Here is a 9151-nt window from a genome sequence, read left to right as displayed (position 1 = left end):
TGCCTGATCTGAGCCAGCCGTCTCTGCCCCCACCCGAGAAAATGGAGGCAGCTCTGTTTCGGGTGCCTGGCCTGGTGTGGTAGGCGGGAGCCAGGTGGGCGGGGAGCAGTCGGGCTTCGCCCCGCAAGTGGGCCTGGACTGGGGGTGACGCACAGAGCTCGCAGAGTTGGGCCGGTCTGGCGCTTTCCACTCCGTTTCTGTGTCATCTCTGCTGACTTACTTGGCCTTTGTTGTCTCGGGCTGCTCGCTCGAACCCGCAGCAGGGCTTGGGCGCTCTCAGGAATCTTCTTTTGTGTCGGCCCTAAAACCTCGAACCTGTTGTTGCTTGTTTTCCAGTGCCCTTTTCTATCTGGGAAAATCTCCCATTGTGAGTGGTCTTAGAGGGTGACAGTGCCCTGATTCCCAGTACGGAAGACAACAGGGCTACATCCTCCCTTCTCTGTCTCTTGGGAGCTGAGGCATTGCCTGTGACCTGAACTCAGTGCATTGGATGTATCCACTCAGAACTTTGAATATTGATAGAGTGAAACCAAGGGGGTACTATTAGAAGTCATTCATGACTCCATCAGAGGAGTCCTGGCTGTGTTGATCTGGCTTCATGTTTCTTAGCCCATCCAGAACTGTCTTGGTTCCTGCCCATTTTCCATACTGGTCTTCCAGCCTCCAGCAAATTCATTCTATAAATTCTTCCTTTTGCTTAAGAGACTCAGATGAGGATTCTGTTATTTGCAGCTGGAAAAGTTGTAACCAATACAGGCACTGGATTCAGATGCCATCATAAAATTCTCTCCAGTGATTGAAGGCCCAGCCACAGAAGGCACAAAATAGCTCTCAAGACCTCTGCATTCACTGTCAGTGTCCATGGGCCCCCTGAGGCCATTTGCCAGTCCTGACCATGAGCCACCATCATCTCTGCCCCCACTGCTGCGTGAGCACCCCACCTGGTTGCCACAGGGCCTCCTCAACCACTCACGCTGTAGCCAAAGCAGTCTTTCCAAATGTAGACATGACGGTGCCACACCCCTCTGCTGAAATCTCTCAGTGACTACACAATACTCTCAAAGACCAAAACCTGAACTTTTTTGACCTTTACTCCATGTAAGAAATAGTTCATATTGAGACTCAGTACTTTACAAATATTGTATATAAAAAGGTGTCACAAAACAATACTTATTCTTTATTTTATTAACAGATACTTTTATGGCAGTTACTATTTGCTAGACACTATCCTTAGTGTGCTACAAATAGTAACTCATCTACTCCTGGCAAGAATCCAGGAGATTTATGTTCTTATGACCATTTTAAAGCTGAGGAAACTGGACCATAAAGAGGTTAAGTAACTCACCTGAGGTCATGCAGTTAATAAGTGGCAGTCTGGGTCTAGACCCATACTCTTAACTGCTTCTCAGTGCTACTCTCTGGTGGACTCTGATATTCTAGCCTGTTTCACTTTTTAAAAACACATTGGGTATGCACCAAATCGTTTTCACAACCTCCTAGCAGGTTGCAACATACAGTTTAAGAAAAACTGGCCTGTCTTGGAGTGGGCCCCTGCCTTGCACTTCCCAGCCCCACCTATGCTACACTCCTTGTGTTCTATGCCCCAGTTTACAGTGGCCAGGCTCCTTGCAGCCACAGGGCTTTTGTCCATGCTGTTTCATCTACTGAACCTCTCACCTTCCTCCCCTCAGATCATGTCCCTGATTCCAAGGGCGATCAGTGCGCCTCGTGATAGGCCCTCAGAGCCCTCCTACCTCTTTGACATTTTATCCACCTGATGATTTGAATGAGCATATCCATCTTCCCCACTAGACTGTAAGTGCTGCCAGTGGAGGGTCCCTGTGTGTTTTTAGCTCACTGTTGGCACAGGCAATCTGCCATGAGTCCTGAGTGTCCCTGCACATTCTTGCTGGGTATGGGCGTATTGCTAGGCCTTGACTACTCTTTACCTAGGCTATTTCTCAGCAGGCATTAATGTTTGCAGCAGACTACCTTAAGATGTGAAGTACTGTCTCCCTCCAGTACAGACATGCTTACTGCTTGCTATAAAATGGCAGTCTCCCCAGGCTCAGGGTTCTTCAGCTGCGATGCAAAGCTATTGCATGTGATGTGTGCACCCAGGCCACACCAAACTGTCTCTGTGAGGCTAAGGGGGTGGGAACTACTGCAGACATGCTGGTGCTCATGCCGTCTGCTGTTCTGTGAATATGAAAGTCTGTGCCTCTGACCCAGGAGGCTCGTGTCTTGTGCTAGCATCCATGAAACTAACAGTTGAACTTACTAACTGCTAAGCAGGGTAGAAAGTCCAAGACATGACACTAACCATTGTATTTCTAGCAGCAGCGCAGTGCCTGGCATAAAGTAGCTATTTAATATATTGTGAATGGATGGATGGATGGACTTTCTCAGCTCTGCTTAAGACATTGCAGGGAACACACCTTTTCAGAAATGCCAACTGTGTTCTGGAATTGTTCTAGGATTGTGGGGAAGAGGAATGATTGAGGGGACATGAAGATGAATTTGACCTGGTTTCTCTGCATTTATATGTCTAATTAGAATTTTTTGACCAGCCAGCTCCTCTTCTGATATGTAAACCATCTGACAGAGTTAACCCTGTTAGACAGCTGCATTTTATTCTGAATTACTTGAATCAGTGAAATGTTCTAATATTTTGCTGAACTCAGCAGTGACGCATGGGGAGATTTGATGGGGGAGGTAGGCAGCCTGGGTGGGCAGAGGCCTGGGTTCTATTCAAAAGGGGAATTCTGGGCACCCTTCGGTCTCTTGAAGGGGGTGTGAGGGTGGGGGAGCCAGGAAGTGAGAAAGGGAAGTGGGACAACCGAGAAGGCAAACTTACCCTCAAGTTCTGCCCAAATGCCTGGCAGCAGTAGTTGGGGACATCTTGGAGATTCATCTCTGAAGCTGCTGGGGCCGGAGCACTTCCGACAGCAGCTGTTCCTCTTAGAAGGGATTGTTCCCCTTTCACAAATGGCATTTTTAAAAATAACATAACGTTTTTGCAGATAGATTGGAACTGTCCTCAGGACAGATGAAAGAGTGAAAATAGAGAAGAGAATGTGAAATTTATAACTTGTTTAAGATTTATTGAATTAAAAGTTGAATAAAATATAGAAAGACAGACGGCTCAGGGTGACATAGGGGTTCTTGGAAATGGCAAAGGTGGGAATTATCATCGAGGGTTTGACTTGATCAAGCATTCTCAATAGGGGCGACATCACCCCTGTGGAGGCAAAAATTAGTTTTTGGAAGACAAAAAAGAACTTAGATATTTCAATGGTTTGCGGCCTTCCAGAGGGCCATACTACATAAACAGAAATACAGTATACCTGTGGTATTAAAGTTTCATGATGAGAAGGGATTAGGAAAAAATGTCCAGAAATTCTCTTTGGGGAGGTGAAAATGAAAAAGTTGAGAAACACGACTAGATTCAAGTGGAAGAGTTTTGTTGGTTCCTCCTGCCACAATGAGTTGGAAACAAGTGCATTGTTTCAGCAGAAGGAAAAAGATCCCACTCATTGCTTAGTGAACGTCTAACTGGAAATCCAAGAGCAGCAGTGGCAGCTGGAACATGCCCCGCAGCGGCTCAGCAGGCGATGAGCTTGCTGGCTCTGCAAACCTTCAGTGTACCCAGGATGCCAGGCCTGTGGCCTCAGACATACTGGGCCAGTCCCTGGACACGGCAATAGGCGGGTACAGTGTAGGGGGGAAGCCGGGATTCCCAGGGTTAACCCACCCACTTCTTGTCCTCCTGTTTTGTTCTGTTCTGTTCTCATTTACCTCCCTTCCTACTTTCCTCTCTGGCTTTCTCATTCATTTTTGCTACTGGCAGGGGAATCAGTAACAAAGTTAATGAGCGAATGAAAAGAATGCTGGAAACAGAACCACATACGGATATCAAAGAACCTTCAGCCATATAATTTTAGTATAGAAAGCCAGATAATATATTCTAACATCCGTGAAATGAAATCAAAATGCAAATAGGCTTTGGCTCTCCTAATTCATGCCTCTGGATATAACATGTTCACTTGGACATGCAGTTCCTTAAAAGTGAAGGCAATTTCAAGTATAGGCAATGGTTAGTTCTAATCCCACAGGTATTCAGCCTTGGAAATGGCTTCTGGTCTCTGAGCGTCAGTTTGAAAATGGCATTGAAGAAAGAAAAAAAGACCACAATAACATGTTGAAGTTTCAGAAGGAGAGAACAGACCTATAGTTACTAGAGGTGAGAAAGGGGATGGGGAGGGGGGTTAGGGAGTAATAGGATACCCTTACAAAGAATAATAACAATTTATAATGATGAACAGGCTAATAATATTGATCTGCTCATTACATACTGTACACAAACACTGATAGTCAACTCTGTACCCCATAAATATGTATAATCAAAAATAAATAGATAAAATTTTTAGGGGAAAAAATGCCATTGTTGTTTTGGAGGGGCTCTTAAGGTTAGGAAGGATGGCTCAGCAGGGTCTCCCTTTTTCTCTTGTCTTATCCCTGATGCTCATTAATGAACACAGAACTGGAGGAAAAAGGCCTGATTAGGTAACGAGTTGCTTCTTCTGGAGCCCTTATTCCATACCAGGTACTATTTTAAGTGCTTTATATATGTTAATTTATTTATTCATAACCAAACAACCCTGCAAAGGGAGCACTGTTTTATCAACCCTGTGTTACAATGGGAAACTCAGGTACAGAAAAGCCAAGTCACTTGTCCAAGGTCACAAAGCTTTACTGGTATTGCTGGGATTTGAACTCAGACCCTCAGTCCCCAGAGAACCTGCCACAATACTGTTCTTCTAATGTGCCCTCCTTGACCAACTCTGCACTTATGGATGTCTTTGAACTCATGGATGAATGGGCTTAAGATAAAATTGCTTTGAACACAATGTACTTTGGTTTGAGTCTTATTTAAGTAGAACAATGTGCCAGTCACCAGGCCCCATGCACTGTGAATCTTTCCAGGCCACTTACGTAATGGATTAATTACTGGACACATGCTGCCCTCTTGTGATAAAAATCACTCAAATGCGACCCTCTCCAGCAATCTAGAATGCACCTACTTACTTCCTTTGGTCCAGTCCCAAGGCTGGGAGATGGAAGATGTGTGGCCAGTGAAGAAGCTGTTGGCTCCATAGCATCAAGACTCTTATGTTAGCTGCCGTTCTCCGTGGAGCTCCTGGTCTGTTGTTCTCAGTCAATGAGGCTCATAAAAATGACTCCCGAGGCCTGTACCATTTCACACTGTGGGTATAGGAGAAAAAATGAGACTTCCCAGAGAAATCCCAGGAACACTAAAGAGTCCCCATCTGTGTCCTTGGGGGAAGAGTTCCATTTGGCTTAACTTGTCCTCGTGGATTGGAACCAGGTTTAATGGGCTGGCAGAAAAAAGGTCAGTTGCAGAGTGAACTGAAGGAGGCAAACTCTATCAGAACAGAGGGAAGCTAAATCCAGCCAGAAAGCCTGTGTTCCAGTTCTTGCTCTGCCAGTAATACAATGAGTGACATCGTGCAGTGGATTGGAACCAGGTTTAATGGGCTGGCAGAAAAAAGGTCAGTTGCAGAGTGAACTGAAGAAGGCAAACTCTATCAGAACAGAGGGAAGCTAAATCCAGCCAGAAAGCCTGTGTTCCAGTTCTTGCTCTGCCAGTAATACAATGAGTGACATCGTGCAAGCCATTTGTGCTGACACCAGTTTCCTCGCTGAAGAGTGAGGGGACTGAACCAATCAGCTTGAAATCATAGATACTGACAAGTACAACATTTTACATTTTCCAAGATCCTTTCCCTGAAGGGCTTTTCTTTTTTCTTTTTTCTTTTTTTTCCTTTTTCAAATTTGTATACATATCCTGAACAGTAAGACAAAATACCTATTCATATTAGTAGTCCTCAGTTTCCTCATTCATGAAATAATTCCTACTTCACAGTGTTGTTGGGAGGAAGAAGTGGTTTCCATTTGAGCCGGTATTAGTGGGTTCAGTCGGGCTGGGTTTGTTTAAGCAAAGCAAAGACATACATATATGAAGTTTTTAAATCAACGAAAAACTGACTTTGAAGATCTTGACACTTGCACACTAATAAGTGATCATCTTGTACAGTACTACTTTAAAACAGGTGCTGAATTATGGATTTATTAGTTCTTCCCTCAGCCATGGTTACTACCAGTGCCAGTCTTTGGACATAACACGTGTGTGTGTGGGCAGTGCCTGTGCACTGTCCAGGGTGAGGGGTGGGGGCAGGGAGCTTTATCCTATCTAAAGGAGAGGCTGCTGGCTCCACATTACATTGTTCTCTAACTTCTACTTGCTTCTAAACCAGTTATTACACCCCTATCATAGGCTGAAGTAGAAATAAAATTTCATGGTAAGAATCTTTACCTTGATAATCCCACTCAAAAGAAATAACCATAAATTTTTTGATTCCATAGAAACATTGTCTATAGTAATCACCACCACAACAGCTAATCTGGAAACTTGAATGTCGAACAGTTGGAACATATTTAAGCAAATTCTCAAGCTACATAGAATACAAATGAAAATTATAAAAACTATGTAGCAACATAGGAAAATAATTAAAAGAACTGCCACCGTACACTGTGATTATAACTATGTAAGAAGATGTTTCAAAGAAGGCAAAGCATGGAAGATGATATGCAAAAATTAAAATAGCTGTGTTAGAATTGTTACAGACATTATTTTTAAATTTCTGTTTAACATTGTGATACTGCTTTTACAACAAAAATAAATTCACTAGGTGACAAAGAGAAAAACAATCAAGGAAAAAAATTTGAGATACTTTGAAATTTGTTATTGGCCCCAAAAAGAACCCAAGTAAGTAATCATGAGAAAGATCAGAAACTTGTCTGGCATCTGTGCAGTTTTTTTTATGTTATTGTTTTAAATGATTTTGATTATGGATCATGGGCGTCCCATAACATTTTCAGTGCTTAACGCCTCTAAAAGTTTTAGGCTGGCCCTGGGTGCAGCTCACTGCATCTTAAGGCTGAGAGGACAGCACTAGGACGGCCCCTGGGCCTGCGGCTCTGCACAAGCCCACGCTTTCACCAATCTGTATGGTAACATGAACCTCGGCTCCTCACAAGCCAGCTCCACTTCCATTAAAATTCCTCTTCACACACCTGGGATAATGGTCATGGTTTTGTCTTTCAGCCCCAGAGCGAGCAAGGCTTTTCTGTAAGTGAGCAAATTAGTCACTGCAAACAGACGTGTGCCACACCTGGAAGTGGGCCAAAATATCGACGGGCCAAAGGCACCTTCCTGGTCAGGAGCCAAAGGGAAGTCAGGAGCCTGGCAGAGGCCCGTGGACCTGGTCCCACATGGGGCACTGGCCCTGCTCTGTCCCTCACTGTGTGGTGGGGATGTGAGGGCCCCACCTGTGTGCAGCAAATTGACACATGGTCGTGCTCTTTGGAAATGACGATGAAAACTAACAGCTGTGTTTTTCACTCACCAAGCTAGGACACTGCAGGAAGCTTGATGCTGAATATTTTGGGGTTCTATTCTGAGAATTTCCAGTCCCATATTTGACTTTTTTGGAAAGTTCTCTAAGCATAAGAGTGAGAAGGGAACAACCTGGGAGTTCCATTGTGAGCAAAAATGAGAAACATTGGTTTTATAACTAGCGTGTATTGAGCAGGGACCCCATGCCAGGCACTGTGCTAACTACTTTCCATGACATCTCACTTAACAGGGCTACTTTTGGGCTCTAGGGAGCACTCCCCAAAAGGCATCATCAGAAATCAATGTAGAGTATGTAGCCTTGGGTCCTGTTAGGCCTGTTTCTCCTGGGCTCCACACCTCTCTTCTCCTTAGGGTTTTTCCACTTGAAAGTTATTGCCTTGAGTGGTTTGTTACTTTTGTCTCCAGGGGAAGTTTTCACAGTTTCTTAGTTTTTATCTTCAGTCCAGGGAATTGATCTTGTTTACTCATCAGGTCAGATCTCCCAAGTTCATGTTGATGGTCATCTTTTTAAAATTATGGTAAAATACACATAATATAAAATTTACCGTCTTAATCATTTTGGGGTGTGTAGTTCAGCAGTGTTAAGTACATTCACATTGTTATGCAACTAATCTCCAGAACTCATTTTTTTTTTTTCCTTTTTTGTCTTTTTTCGTGACCGGCAATGGATCGCAACCCTCAGTGTTGCACCCGTACCGGACCGGGACCGGCAACGGAATCGCAACCCTCGGTGTTGCGCCCGTACCTCGCTCAGCCAGTGAGCAGCCGGTCTGTATGTGGGATCTGAACCCTCGGCGGGAGCGCCGCCACGCCCCCAAGCGCCGCACTCAACCGAGTGTGCCACCGGGCCGGCCTCGAATTCCCATTTTTCAAGGAGGAAATCAAGAATCCAACAGTCTTAGGACTGACCCAAAGCCACACAGCTAGAAAATGGCAGAGCAGGAGCTCCATGGAGCTAATGCACTTGACCACACAGTGACTTCACATGGTCATATATAAATATTATATATTATATAATATATATATATATAAAATATATATATATATATTATATAATATATATATATAAAAGTTCCAAATCAGCATGGACATCACATAAATGCAGGTATGAAATATGGGAGCTGTGGTTCCTTTCCCCTAATAAACTGACATCCTGTGGAAAGAGTCATATCCAAGTCTGTAGAATTCATTTTCTTTTTCAGTTTTTCACTTTCTTGATTAGAAAAAGTCTCCACATCTCTGCTCAGAATGGAGAATATTTCCAGCAAATTAGGAGCCTGGTTTAGTTTTATAAGAGAGACAGAAATCCTACCATTCTCCATCTAGAAGACCAGAGTATTTCTAAATAGAATTTAAGTCAGTACCACACAAATTCTAATTCCCTTAGAGGCAGCAGTTTTAAACTTAGAGCAATAATGTTTGGTAGGTTCTGAGTAAATTTTAGAGTCTCAAGAGTTTAGTTTTAGCTGTTTAATAAAATATGACTGCATCCACTGACATAGTCCTTGGCAAGACTAGGAAAGCCTTGCCTGTTCTAAGCACCCTTGGCCTTGGCAGGCCACGCTCATTCCTGTGTGCTTTGTGGGCAGATCCACTGCCCAGGTTCTGTGGTAAGAGAGAGCTGCTGCCTGGGGGGGTGGGGGGCTGGGG

This window comes from Galeopterus variegatus, unplaced genomic scaffold (assembly GCF_000696425.1).
Source record: "Galeopterus variegatus unplaced genomic scaffold, G_variegatus-3.0.2 Scaffold1815, whole genome shotgun sequence".
Taxonomy (NCBI): Eukaryota; Metazoa; Chordata; class Mammalia; order Dermoptera; family Cynocephalidae; genus Galeopterus; species Galeopterus variegatus.
Note: the sequence above shows the minus strand (reverse complement) of the source record.